Here is a 14,354-nt window from a genome sequence, read left to right as displayed (position 1 = left end):
TCCTGTAGATTTCCTAAGTTGAAGTTCTAACACTCATCAGGACTGTATTTGGAGACAGAGACTGAAATAATTAAATGTTGTCAACAGGTTGGGGTCCTAATCTACTGTAACTGAAATGCCTATAAAAAGAGGAAAAGACCTTGGGGATGAATGTACATGGAATAAGGGTCACGGCCAGAAGATGACCATCCCCTTGCCAAGGAGCGGGCCTTAGGAGAAACCAAGCTTGTCAACAACTTGATCGTGGACTTCAAGCCTCTGGAACAGTGAGAAAATACATTTTTGCTGCTTAAGCCCCCAGTCTGTGGTGTTTTGTCATAGCAGCCTGAGCTAATCTGAGCCAATGCCCTAGGTGTATACAAATTATGCTGTTGTGATTTCTGCTTTGACTCTGCTGTTCATTATAATGAACACTCCACTTTGCCTTTGATGGTAAGGTTGTAGGTAAAGAAACTAAGGACAGAATAGTTACATTCTTATCCAGGGTCACCAGTAGCAGGTGAGTGCTACATTGGGGTTTTCAGCTCTGTAAATGAATCTACCATACTGCATCCCAATAAATCCAGGCTTTTAAAAGTTATGCTTATCTTACATCCTGCCTATGTTTTTAAAATTGAGATTACTGATGTAGCTTCTAAATGAGTTTTATTAGAAGTTTTAATAATTGTTTTTGTACTTTTTTAAAGATGTATTTTATTTATTTGAAAGGTAGAGTTACACACACACACACACACACAGAGAGGCTGAGAGAGAGGTCTTCCATCTGCTGGTTCGTTAAACAAATAGGTGCAACGGCTGGGGCTGGGCCAGGCAGAAGCAAGGAGCCAGGATATTATTCTGTGTCTCCCACATGAGTGCAGGGGCCCAAACACTTGGGTCATCCTCTGCTGTTTTCCCAGGCACATTAGCAGGGAGCTGGATCAGAAGTAGAGCAGCTGGGACTCAAACAGGTGCTCATATGGGATGACAGCACTGCAGGTGGCAGCTTAATTTGCTGTGCCACAACACTGGTCTACTTTTTTTTTTTAAAGATTTATTTATTTATTTGAAAGTCAGAGTTACACAGAAAGAGGAGAGGCAGAGAGAGAGAGGTCTTCCATCCGATGGTTCACTCTTCAATTGGCTTCAATGGCCAAAGCTGGACTGAAGCCAGGAGCAAAGAGCTCCTTCCAGGTCTCCCACGTGGGTGCAGGAGCCCAAGGACTTGGGGCATCTTGTACTGCTTTCCCAGGCCATAGCAGAGAGCTGGATCAGAAATGGAGCAGCCAGGTCTCAAACCAGTGCCCATATGAGATGCCGGCCTTTCAGGCCCGGGTTTTAACCTGCTGTGCCACAGTGCCAGCTCCAACACTGGTCTTTATCGGAACAAACTAAAGGATCTATTCTGAATTTCTTGGACATTTGAAAATTTTCATTTATAAATGTTTGAATCTTTGCCTGTGATTGCTGAGCTGTAAGTAATTTTTGTCTGTCATTGTGTCCTTCTTTGTCACCCTCTCAATTTTCCCGGGGCCAAAAGAGACATCTTATTAGCCAACTCTTGGTCATAGACCCAATTTCTATCTGTCAACTTAATGTGATCAAATTCATCATGTATATAGCAGGCAACTTTCAAGTATTAAGTTGAATGGAGAAAAACTTCTCAGTGCAAGAACCCATTTGTATGATCACAATCCAAATATGGTCTAAAAATGTGAACCCTTACCTTGTATTGAGACACTCAGCACAGTCTTGATTCTCCAGAACATATCCAAGTATAGAATGCCTTAGTGAAAAATTGATCTTATAAATATCAGTGTACAGAGGGTAAGATTCCCATTGCACACAGCCCAGAAACTAAGATTCTCTGTTAAGTATTGTGGTTTTCATCCCCAAAGTTAATCTCTCTGCCACTAACTTCAACTCTAACATTTTCCCTTCCCCTAACACATACCCTAAAATTACCCTTTACTGCCTTGATTATTTCAATTCCCTGCTAACTCAGCAAAACAAATGTCCTATCTTTAATAGAGCAGGTGCTCTGTTAAGATCTCTGGTATCTTCAGGTAATGTTGCTGTGGGACTGTGTTTGCATGAGGACGTGAAGAGGTAAGGAGCAGCTGTTGATCAACTGGAGGCTGCCTGCCTTGCTTTAAAGACACTCGAATGAATACAACCAAGCAAAAAAACAAAAGTCCAGAGAATACCTGTACTGACTACACAGAACATTTCCATGGACTGGATTTAATACTTTTGCTGCTCCTTCTTCACTGTTCCTCCCTCTATCCTAAGTGATTTTCCATACATTTATCCAAAAATACAAGTCTCTTTCAGAGCAGAAATTTTGGATATAATATAATTTTGGATAGTTAAACATAATGACACGTAGACATGGTGACAGAGTTGGTTCAATACTTTATCCATGATCTCAGGATTTGGAGGTCAGAAAACTGGCTCATACTGAAATCACAGCATTTTAATTTGGGATCAACTCTGCAAACCAAATCTCAACTTTATAGTTAAAATACAGCCCGGATTCTAATTCTGCATGTATTTTGCCATGTGCTCCTTGTGGGACAATTTGGGTTCCTACTATAGGACCATGGATGAGGGTCAGATTCAGTCCCAGGTGACAGAGAAGCTTAAATTAAAAGCAGAACTATAATCACAGACTGGTGGGGCCTAGCATTTTTGGCAAGTTTCTTCTTTTGCTAATTGTAACATAGCCTGTGTTTAAGACACTTGAGCACCAAATTCTATCTATTTCACATTTATGTGTAACAAAGCAGTGGAATCTTAGTGGGAAAGAGTACAAATTATGTTGGTTTATTTTTTTCAAACATTACATTTTCCATCAGATTTTGTAGCATTTCTTTATTTGGTACATTCAGAGAATGCTGTTGCTGAATAGTTTAATGCACTTAAAGCTAAATGTTGATGTGTAATGAGCAATCTGCTAAATGTTAATATAATTTATCCTTTAAAAATTGTATAAATATGACATATTGCATGCATTTAGTGCTAATCTATGTTAGACATTCATTTGGGTTGACCCGTGACCGTAATATATTATGTTCCTTGAGATATTTATCTTGTCATTTGGAAACAACATCACAATTAATGCATCACACATGATTTTAAATTACTTCTTCAACTAGAAATGTGTGAGTAATGAATTAGCTACATCTTTGAACCCCCCTGCTTATAATTTAAATAACCAGCCTTTAGCTGATGCCTGGTTGTGATCCATTAAGTAAGTAACAGAATTGAAGAACCACATTTTGTTTTTGGTGCTAGAACTATTGGGGATAATTTTTCATGTAATTTATCTGACCCTAGACTAATGCATCCAAATTCACATAATAAAAACAACCATAAGAGGGAATTTATTTATTAATATTAATAGTACAGTAAAATCATAGCTAGAGTCCATTTAAGCAAAAGGTACAAAACATCATCTTTCTTTGCTGAACTCCATTTTTAAGAGGCAAAAAACAAACAAAAAACTGATATTGCAAAAACTAAACTCGTGTCAGGGACTTAGTCCGGAGTGCATCTTTCAGGAGAGGACCACTTTCAGAAGCATCCAGTTCCTTGTGTTTTCCACAGCTCGTCACCCTTCACTTTGCCAGACTGTAAGTTCTGGAAAGACACAGAATGGAAAAACAATAAATATTTCTTGAATAAAATACCTGATAATAAACAATAGCCCTGGTGATAGATGCTGCAAATCCTGAATGGCAGCAGATTAAATAACACACAATAGCCTCCCTGTGCTTTGAAGGGATGGATATGGTATTTATATTGTAGATATTTAAGTTGGACAATGTGATGTTTTGATATACATACAATAATGAAGTGATTGCTATAGTCAAGCAAATGAATATACCCATTTCCTTATAGCATTGACTTTTTAAAAGTGTGTAGTATAACAGCCCCTGAAATCTTTTTTTCTAAGCAAATTTCCAGAAAATAATGGAATATGATTAACCATAGTCACCTTGGCATACATTAGAACTCTTGGATAAATTATTTAATTATCATCCTCTTACTGTGTGCTAGGCTTTACACTGAAGTGCATGTTAAGTATAAACTCACATTTTGATGTTAATTCCTATAAACATATAATTGGATATATAGCATATATATCTATATGTACCATATAATTAGTGTGTGTATGTGTGTTTATGAAATCTCCTTGCAAGAAGTTAATGAGGTTCTTAGTAACAGGGATTATATTGGTCTTTCTGCTAGTACATGCCTGGCAACTTACTATTCACGTAGTTGTCAATCAATAAAGACTTGATGAATGAAAATTAGGATTCTCTTTTGTGACTTCACATTTTTTGAAAAATATTTATTTTATTTATGTGAAAGGCAGAGTTACAGAGAGAGAGAGAGGGAGAGATAGAGAGAGAGAGGTCTTCTATCTGCTTGTTCACTCTCCAAATGGCCACAATGGTCAGGGCTGGGCCAGACGAAAGCCAGGAGTCAGGAGCTTCATCCGTGTATCCCAGGTGGGTACAGGGGCCCATGGACTTGGATCATTTTTGTTACTTTCCCAGGCACAGTACCAGGGAGCTGGATAGGAAGTGGAGCAGCCAGGACTCGGCCCAGTGCCCATATGGGATGGTGATGCTACAGGCAGTGGCTTTACCCACTACACACAATGCCAGCCCTGTGACTTCACATTTCATAGTGCACTAGAAGGCAAATAGTCCCACAGGGCTAAAAGAGCTATGAATAACTCAAACAAATGGCACATAGAGCAATACTATGAGGAATGTAGTTTGTTCTCTAATTTGTTAAACTCCTGTACATTTTCCAGCTTCAGTCCAGGAACAAGTCAAATGCCTGGTACTGGGCTGGGGTGGGGAGCAAATAAGATCAGATAGATTAACAGCCTAGCTAAAAAAGACTATGTGAATGTGAGGACTATGATAGGCTGTATCAGGTGGGACCATCCAGAACACAAATTCAGTGAAAATGGGAATTGATTGCATGACGAGAGAGAGAGCGCCAAACAGCAGAATAGTAAGAGACAGGCGTTTGGGTCAGACAGATACAACTTGAATCTGAACTCTACTACTTCGAAGCTGTGTATTTTTTTTTTTTTTTGACAGGCACGGTTAGACAGTGAGAGAGACAGACAGAGAGAAAGGTCTTCTTTTTCCATTGGTTCACCCCTCAATGGCTGCTACGGCCTGTGCACTGCGCCAATCCGAAGCCAGGAGCCAGGTGCTTCCTCCTGGTCTCCCATGCGGGTGAAGGGCCCAAGCACTTGGGCCATCCTCCACTGCCTTCCCTGTCCACAGCAGAGAGCTGGACTGGAAGAGGAGTAACTGGGACAGAATCCAGTGCCGCAACCGGGACTAGTACCTGGGGTGCTGGCGTTGCAGGCGGAGGATTAGCTGAATGAGCCGTGGCACCGGCCATTAAGCTGTGTATTAATAAGACAAACTATTCAACTGCTCTGAGCTTTCTGTACTTCTAAAATGGGGTCCTAGCCTCCTTAACAGCATTTTGACATTAAGTAAGATCACATGAGAAGTATTCCAAAATTTATGGAAATTCACATCACCTTTTAATTCCATTCTTTTCATGAACATTTTCAAGTATGCTCTTATTTATCAATCATGGCATTACCTTATGCAAGGTAGACAATCTTCTGGATTAGTCAAAAACAGGTTTCAACAGAGAAGTGATACTCTAGTTGAACTTTAAAAGGTTAGGTTTAGAGCTAAAGAAGGAAGGATCCAGGCATCTTAGGTAGACGAAGAGTTTAAGTGGGAGGATGTAGGAATGAAAATGGTAGGTATGAATAGGGACATTCCTATGAGAAAAGTGGAAGGAAAAGATTGGCAGCAATGGGAAATTAAATTTGTTCAGTGAAATGAGTTCAGATAGTTTGAAGCCTCAATGCCTAGCAGTATTTTACCTGGAAATGACATATAGAATGGAAGACCCTCAATTACTCATTCTCTGTCTATAACACTCCAACATAAGTTTTGGATGACATTATTGTGAATGAAACACCTTTTTATAGTAGCTTTCTCTTCCAGCACTTGGGACATTGTCTTCAATATGATGGGAAATGAATATATTATTTTTAATATAAATTAATGAGCTTGTATGCTGACAACCAGTCACTGTGCTATCTGTTGCACTGATGTGATGTATTTATAAATATATATATGTATATATATAAGCAGCCATTTATAAAAAGAGCATATGATTAATAAAGATGACCAAATTTTATGGAAGTTCCATGAACTTAGAACTTAATATAAAGTAGATTCTACATAGACTATATGTTTATTTACAAAATTATTTACTTGAAAGGCAGAGCAACACACACACATACAAAGAAAGAGAGAGAGAGAGAGAGAGAGAGAGAGAGAGAGGAAATATGATCGAAGAAGAGAAAGAGAGAGAGAGAGAGATTGTCCATTTTCTGGTTGGCCTGCAGGCCAGGAGATCTAAATTGCATCTGGGTCTTTAATGTGGGGAGCACACCCAAGCACTTGATCCATCATAAGCTGCCTCCCAGGACAAATGAACACATTAGTAAGAAATGGGATTGGAAGTGGAGTTGCTGGAATTTGAACCAGCACTCCAATATGGGATATGGACATTGCAAGCAGCAGTTTAACCTGCTATACCACAATGTCTGCCCATATATTATCCATATATACATATATTATATGCTATGTAAATTTTTGTCTTCTGTAATAATGCTAAGTTCTTGGGTATCACAGTATATTCCCTTAAGGGAGTACTCTGAAATAGCACCTTTTCACAATGGAATTATAATATCAATTTAGATTACATTAGAACATTTTCCAAGTTTCAAAATAAGAAAATGTATGTATTTTAAGTGTCAAACTTACCATAGCTTAATAAATTAAGACCATGTGTCATTCACTTAAACTATAGAAGGACTCAATAAGACACATTGTGAGAAAAAAAAAGACATTTTCCAAATTATCAAATTTAATTTTAAGTGAGCTTAATTCATTAGCTACCTGCTAGATAGCTTGGTTTTCCTATGCCCAAAGAGTTGAGAATGGAAACTTGACTATTGTACTCTAAGTAAAATTTCTTAGAAAAGTGAATTGTTAGGCTATGTCCTTAGAAATAGCTATTTGAGGAGTTTATAGGATATTCCCAGATGTCTGATTGAAGCTGTCTGATTCTTATGTAGATTTTCTCCAACACACAACATTTGGTTTGCAGAACTGTGGCATAAAGGAAAATGGCTGCCTACAAGAGGCAGAAATGTAATTATGATATCATTAGAAATATTTAAATATAAATAACATTCTATATTTGTCCTTGTCACTTGTCTGGGTTTTGACAGGAGGAGTCCTTTTTGATGGGATTCCTGTGGCCCCATAGATTTTTATCCTGTTATCCAATTTTCCGCTGCACTGCTCTCCTTCTGTCAAACTGACTGCCAGCCAGCCTTACGTTTTCCCGAGAGGAGGAGCAAAGCTTTGTATTATAGTGGACAGAAGAGGGAGAACAAAAAACGGATTTTTTTTTTTCCCTCCAATTGCTGTACTCTCTCTTTCTAATGGAGAATTCTGTTGTCTGAGGAGTGAAGAGAATAGGAGAGGGCACAGGGAAGACTTCCCGCTTTCATTCAATGGAGCAAGATAATGTTGCAAGGCACACTCGTACTCAAGCTGTGCAGCATACAGATTGGGAGACGGTTTCTGGGATGTTCAGAGCCGCACGAGTGGCGGAGATGCTGCCAAAAGTGGCTTCTGCCAAGTATTCCCCAGCATTTCAAACAGTGACTTTCTGTTATAGAAAATGAAGACGCTCAGCAAGCACAGTGCAAGGGAGAATCCTTTCCTCTCACGTGAAGATGTCACAGTGGATTCGGTTTTACTTGGAAGTTTCCTGTTAATATTTGCTTATGGGGCGGGTCTCAGAGCACAGAGAAGCAGGGGACAAATGTCAGTAGATAGGACAGGATGTTAAACACAACAGGGAAGAGTACGAAGTGGAGTAGAGTGACAAGCTTAAGTCCCAGCGAACTACCAAATATTCCCATTGCAAAATAGAATCAAACCAAACCAAAACACATTCTCAGAACACCACATTGCAAAGGACTTCAAGACCAAACCAAACAATAATATGCCCTCCAGGCTACACATGCCTTGAGCTGAATGCGACCCTGCCTTTTAGGTACCACCTCTGACTAAATGAAGAGTGGTCTGAGCCTGCCCAGGAACCAGTGATACATAAGGGAACTGCAAGCACGGTTTCTATGCCTTATTTGTAAGAAGACCTTACTGTGAGCCAGTAATAGCCCTTTGTCCTTTACTGTTTTACTTATGCCCTGTAACAATCCTTGAAAACTGATTAATTACCTGCAATGAAAAGCATAAAATCACTAAACAGTTTCCTTCTTGTTTACCTTATAACTTAACCATGTGAGTTGCTATTGGAATCTTGGGTATATAGTTAGCATCATGTGTAACAAATTTCAATACATGTAAGTACACATTCATTGATGAGAATGTTGAACTACATAAGAAAGTCTGTTAGATGTTAAAACTTATAGTCCCATTCCAAACTTAGCGAAACATCTTACTGATTAGGATCTGATTTTCATCTCATAAGTGCATAAGTACTTAAAATATTTGAAAAGCGCAGAAAAGAAATTCATCCTTCATAGTTTGCTGGGTCATTATTGCTTTAAAATGGAGGCTGTGTTACCTTATGGATTATGGATTTCTGTTTTTACCCTTGGTTACAGAGAAAGTCAAAAAAATTATCTAGTGATGTTAAGGGGGTTATGATGTCTATCACAGCTCTGGGCACAGGAGAGTTGATTAATAAATGGTTGAGTGAATGTATTTGCCAATTTAACATAGGATCAAATAATTTTAAGCAACTATATCCTGTATATATATGTATATCTATCTTGTATATATATATATCCACATATACATATGTTCTTGACTCTAATCTGAAAAATTTTCAACCCATTCCTAGTTTATAATAATTTAGAGTATTTGCTGCCTTTGATATATATGAACTGATATTTTTTAAAGGGTTAAATATTAAGAATCCTTCCAGACTTACTTTTTTATTTTATGTTTATGCTGTACAATATGATGTTTTGATACATGCATACACTGCAAAATGATTAAACTAAGTCACATATCCAGCATATTATACACATCATTTTTCATGTGTGTTAACATTTATGATATACTCTTCTAGAAATTTTCAAATGTACAGCACATTATTAACTATGGTCACTATGCTGTACAATAGATCTCTAGAATTTACTCACCTCACCTAACTGTAACTTTACACCCTTTGTCCAACAACTGCCCCATCACTCTAGCCCTTGGCAACCACCATTTTACTTTGAGTATATATGCTGCTAAAGCAGACATTTTTTTAATTTTAATTTAATTTAATTTAATTTTAATATTTTTAATTCTGTGAGTTCGATTGTTTTAAACTCTTCATGAAAATGAGATCTACAGTGTTTGTTTTTCTGTCCTTGGTTTGTCGCACCTAGCCTAGTGTCCTCCAGGTTCATCCATGCCTTTGCAAATGATAGGATTACACTGCTTTTTATAAGCTGAAGAGTGGCCAGCGCCACAGCTCACTAGGCTAATCCTCCACCTGCAGCGCCGGCACACTGGGTTCTAGTCCTGGTTGGGGCACCAGATTCTGTCCTGGTTGCTCCTCTTCCAGTCCAGCTCTCTGCTGTGGCCCGGGAAGGCAGTGGAGGATGACCCAGGTCCTTGGGCCCTGCACCCGCATGGGAGACCAGAAGGAAGCACCTTTCTCCTGGCTTCAGATCAGCGCAGCGCACCGGACGCAGCATGCCAGCAGCAGCGTGCCGGCTTCAACGGCCACTTGGGGGGTGAACCAATGGAAAAAGGAAGACCTTTCTCTCTCTCTCTCTCTCTCTCTCTCTCACTGTCTAACTCTGCCTGTCAAAAAAAAAAAAAAAAGCTGAAAAGTATTCCATGAAAGATATCTATTGATCAATTGATGCATAGTTATGGATAGATAGACCACATTTTCTTTATTCATCAGTATAGCTAGTACTTACATTGATTCTGTCTCTGGGCATTGTAAATAATGCTGTATTAAACATGGGAATGTTGATGTCACTTTGACATAATTGAAAATATATACCAGAAAAGGGATTATGGGATTAAATGGTAGTTCTACTTTAATTATTTGAGGAGCCTCCATGCTGTTTTCCATATGGCTGCACCAAATTACATTCCTACCAACTGTGTACAATGCTCTTCTTCTCTCTACATACCTACAAATATTTATTGTCTTTTTGATGATATTTATTCTAACAGGTGTTAGGTAGTATTTCATTGTGGTTTTAATTTGCATTTCTTTGATGATTAGTGGTATTGAACATTTTTCATATATCTGTTGGCCATTTGTATGTCTTTTTATGTTTTTTAAGATTTATTTATTTATTTGAAAAGCAGGGTTGCAGAGAGGCAGAGACAGAGAGAAGTCTTTCATCTGCTGGTTCATTTCCCAAATGGCCGCAATGGTCAAAGCTGATCTGATTTGAAGCCAGGAGCTGGGAGCTTCTTCCAGATCTCCCATGAGGATGCAGGCAAGGCCTTGGGCCATCTTCTACTGCTTTCCCAGCCCATAGCAGAGAGCTGGATCGGAAGTGGAGCAGCCGGGACTTGAACAGGGACCTGAACGGGCACCTATATGGGATGCCGGCACTACAAGCTGTGGCTTTACTCACTACGCCAGAGCACCGGCCCCGCCTGAAAGTTTTAAGTATACAGATCTTTCACCTACTCAGTTAAATTTATTTCTAAGTATTTTATTTTAGTGATGCTGTTATAAATGAAAATGTTTTCTTAATTCTTATTTGGATAATTGGTTGCTACTTACTTTTTTTTGAGTCACATTAGTAGACATATTTTATCATGTGCCATCTTTTACAATCCAGTTTAAGAGACATGGAAACGAGACAAATTAAGAAAGCAGAAGTGGTCAAGAATAGTATTTCAGAAAGTGAAAACAGGTCAGATAGTGCATTTGTGGTGGAAGTGGCTAAACATCCAACTACTGAAAAAATTTTCTTGCTGTTAAATTGTATGTTAACTTTAACTCCAGAAAACCACACAGAATTCTATTTTTTATGAAATGAAATGAGTAATTTCTATTGTTTTTCCTCTATGGAGTTTTCTGCTCATTACTCATATGTATTTCATTAAAAAATAACTATAAGACTTTAAGATGGTGAATAAGATACATTGAAATAACTGGATATCTACTTAAGATTTTCCTAAAAGTTTTAGGATATATACATATATATAGTAAATATATATAAAACATACATATGCACACATACCTATATGTTTCCACTCATCTGACTCTCTCAAACAGCAAAACAACTGTGTACATACCAGTATTTTCTGACTTTTTTCACAGGGAAAATTTACCGTGGATTTTACTGTCTTTTAATGAATCAAAGTTGTAATAAATGAGCTCAATTGCATACGTTTAGAATCTCTTGAGTTGGGTTTTCCTGCTCTTCTTTAAAATGAATGTAAAACTAGAAATAAAAAATGAAGAACAACTTCCATGTGTATATGTATATGTAATTTTTTAAACAGAATTGAGGCCATGGAAGATCTCCCTGAAGATTTGCTGGCTTCCTGTTTGTGTCCTGCTTGTATCATTACACTCTTACCCTGCCCCATTTTTCAATTCATGGCTCCCAATAGCATTTTGGTGGTGTCTTTTTTTTGCTGGCCCATATGGAGAACATTGATTCTGTTGTTCCAATAACAGTATGAAATATAGTTTGTGGTTGCTTTTGGGGCTAAAAGAAACTCATTACAGTTTCCTGTTTCTCCATGTGTTGCCAAAAACATTATTGTTGTTTAGGTCTGGAGATGTCTTTTGAATCTATGACCATTTCTTAGATTTTTTTTTTTTATATCAGCATGTTTTGTAACTTGCAAAATTTGTTCGAAGAGCTGGAATCCAAACAATCAGGGACCTGCATTACTACCAAAAACACTCAGAGAAACCAATCAACCAACCTTTTGGAGGGAGCAGTTCTTACAGACATCTAAGGAGATCCCACATGGGCAGTTCTTTTTATATGCTATGCAGTATAAAGGGCTGGAACTCTTAGCTGTTCCACAGTTCAGATTATAAATGAATCAATCACAAATGGCATAGGAAAAGAAAATAGAAAGTATTAACAAAACACTTGAGTTCTCTAAAGTCTTGTTACACAAACTGTGGTCTGCTGAAAGGCCAAACTGCAGAAGGAGGTGTTATTCCAGATCTGTTACATAAAAGTGTGCATCTTAGCCAGATCCTAAGTGATTTCTGTGCACCTTCAGGTCCTGGAGCATAGCATTGATTTCTAATCTGTCAACACCATAATTCCAAGCTTATTACCAGATGATGTTTTGATAAAGCATCGAGATTTACAGAGGCAAACTTCTTTGTAAATACAGCCTGAATCATTTTTGTTTCAATCTGGAACACAAGTAAATTAACTTTAGTCAATATGCTCAATTTAGTTTTTAATTGGTATTGTAAGCTTAAAGATAAGTTTAGAGCAGAAAAGACAGAAATTTGATCATACATCAACGACTGCATTTGAAAAATCAAAGTACCCGCAGACATGCTAGAAAACATGCACACGTATTTAAGTGTGTTAATCTTGAAAGTCACACTTTTTTTAATGTATGAGAAGTGATGGCTTGGTTACTTTTGACTTACATGAGTGTAAAAATGCTACTGGGGAAGGGAACATATGTTTTTCTGTTCTCAAGAAACAAAACTGGCTGAATGAACTAATTTGAGACTGATGAAAATAATTTACCTTCAGGCTGAGCTGTTCTCCTTATAGTGGCAAGCAGAGTCTGGGAGGGACTTGCCTGGCATTTGTGAGCACCTGTAGGGATAGGTTCAAATAAAGGACATTTTCCCTCTTTAACATCCAGTCGGGCCCAGCCCTGCATTTACGACCATTTGAGCAGTGAACCAGCAGATGGAAGATCTCTCCCTCCCTCTTTCTCTCTCTCTGTGTCTGCCTCTCTCTGTAACTGCCTATCAAGTAAAATAAATCTTTCAAAATATTCAGTTAATTATTATGTTTAAGAATTGATAGTAAATGCAACCACTGATAATTGCTCTATTACTTTCGTGCCTACTTAGCTGATGTAGAGAGGTTTTGGTTTTTGTGGATGTTTTCATGTCTTTTCTCCTCCTTTCCTTTGTTCTTTAGTTTTTTCATCCTTCTCTTTCTTCTTCCTCTCCTCTTTCACCTTTCTCATTTAATTGTTTGATTGTCTGTTTTATGTGTGTGTGTGTGTGTGTGTCTTTGTTTCAGCCTACAAAAAGATTAAAAGAATGCAGGACATAACTTAAAAATTTTTCCAAGATCCTAATATTTTCTTAGGATGAAATACTTCTTAACATGTCTACAATGTTTTTCTGGCTGCCATGGTATATTCAGGGCCGGTTAGTTCTATTTTTTACTTTATTTTCTTATTTTTTCCTTGCTTACCACCTCTGTTTCCTTACAAATAGATCGGTTACTATGGAAACATACACCATTCTGGGTGTGGTCACCACCACAATTTATATATGATTTTTAAAATAGGAGTACATGAAACTAAGATTACACAACACCCTTCTAATATTTTTCACTGGTTTTAAATGCATTTTGCTGTGAGTGAGATACTATTATCCTATAAAACAGCTTTTATTTGGTTGAATGCATCAGAAATTTTATTTTAGACACACTTGCCAAAAAGTTATGTTAATTACTCACATATTTGTATTAAGCAAATATTCTATTTTTAATATCTTGCATAATTGGCAAGTAATAATAGTAAGGCATGTTGATTTAATCCTAAAATAGATGAATAGTATCTGACTGTATAACAAATTCACCAAACTCTATTAATTCTGAAAAGGAAATCAACATAAATGAGTATAAGCCATTTTAAAAACACTTTAAAGTCTGGGTTTTCAGATTTATGGTAAGTTGCTAAGAATTATGCTAAGTTACTATGATGAGCTTCTAAGAACTATAAGGGGGGATTTGTTTTTTTCTCATCTCATGTCACATAGAGTTAATGGTTTTGGGAGGAAAACATTTTTTCTGTAACAATTTAGGGTCAAGTGGTAGAGCAAGTAAATACACTGACGATTGGCTCAGTCATGAGTAACTCCTCCAGTAGCCAGAGGTTTGGGTTTACGTGAGAGGATTTCAAAGATTTTATGAAACGATGGGATTAAAACATAGGTTTATGTTAGCACAAAAATTTGGAATCCATGCATAATGTTTTTAAATTTTTATTATTTATTAAAATTTT

The 14,354-nt window shown here is 37.5% G+C and overlaps 1 long non-coding RNA gene across 8 annotated transcripts in view; it reads left to right on the top strand.

Moving 5' to 3' along the window:
• Positions 1–14,354, top strand: part of LOC138848967 (uncharacterized) — a 217,875-nt gene that overhangs the window by 126,269 nt on the left and 77,252 nt on the right. For all 8 annotated transcript variants that reach the window (XR_016231486.1, XR_016231487.1, XR_016231491.1 and 5 more), the window contains exon 3: positions 88–266. This is a non-coding gene — a long non-coding RNA (uncharacterized LOC138848967). The remainder of the gene's footprint in view (positions 1–87; positions 267–14,354) is intronic.

This window comes from Oryctolagus cuniculus, chromosome 3 (assembly GCF_051225735.1).
Source record: "Oryctolagus cuniculus isolate XC-2025 breed Fujian yellow rabbit chromosome 3, ASM5122573v1, whole genome shotgun sequence".
In the NCBI taxonomy this organism is placed as follows: Eukaryota; Metazoa; Chordata; class Mammalia; order Lagomorpha; family Leporidae; genus Oryctolagus; species Oryctolagus cuniculus.
Note: the sequence above shows the minus strand (reverse complement) of the source record. Positions and strands in the feature narration are given on the sequence as shown.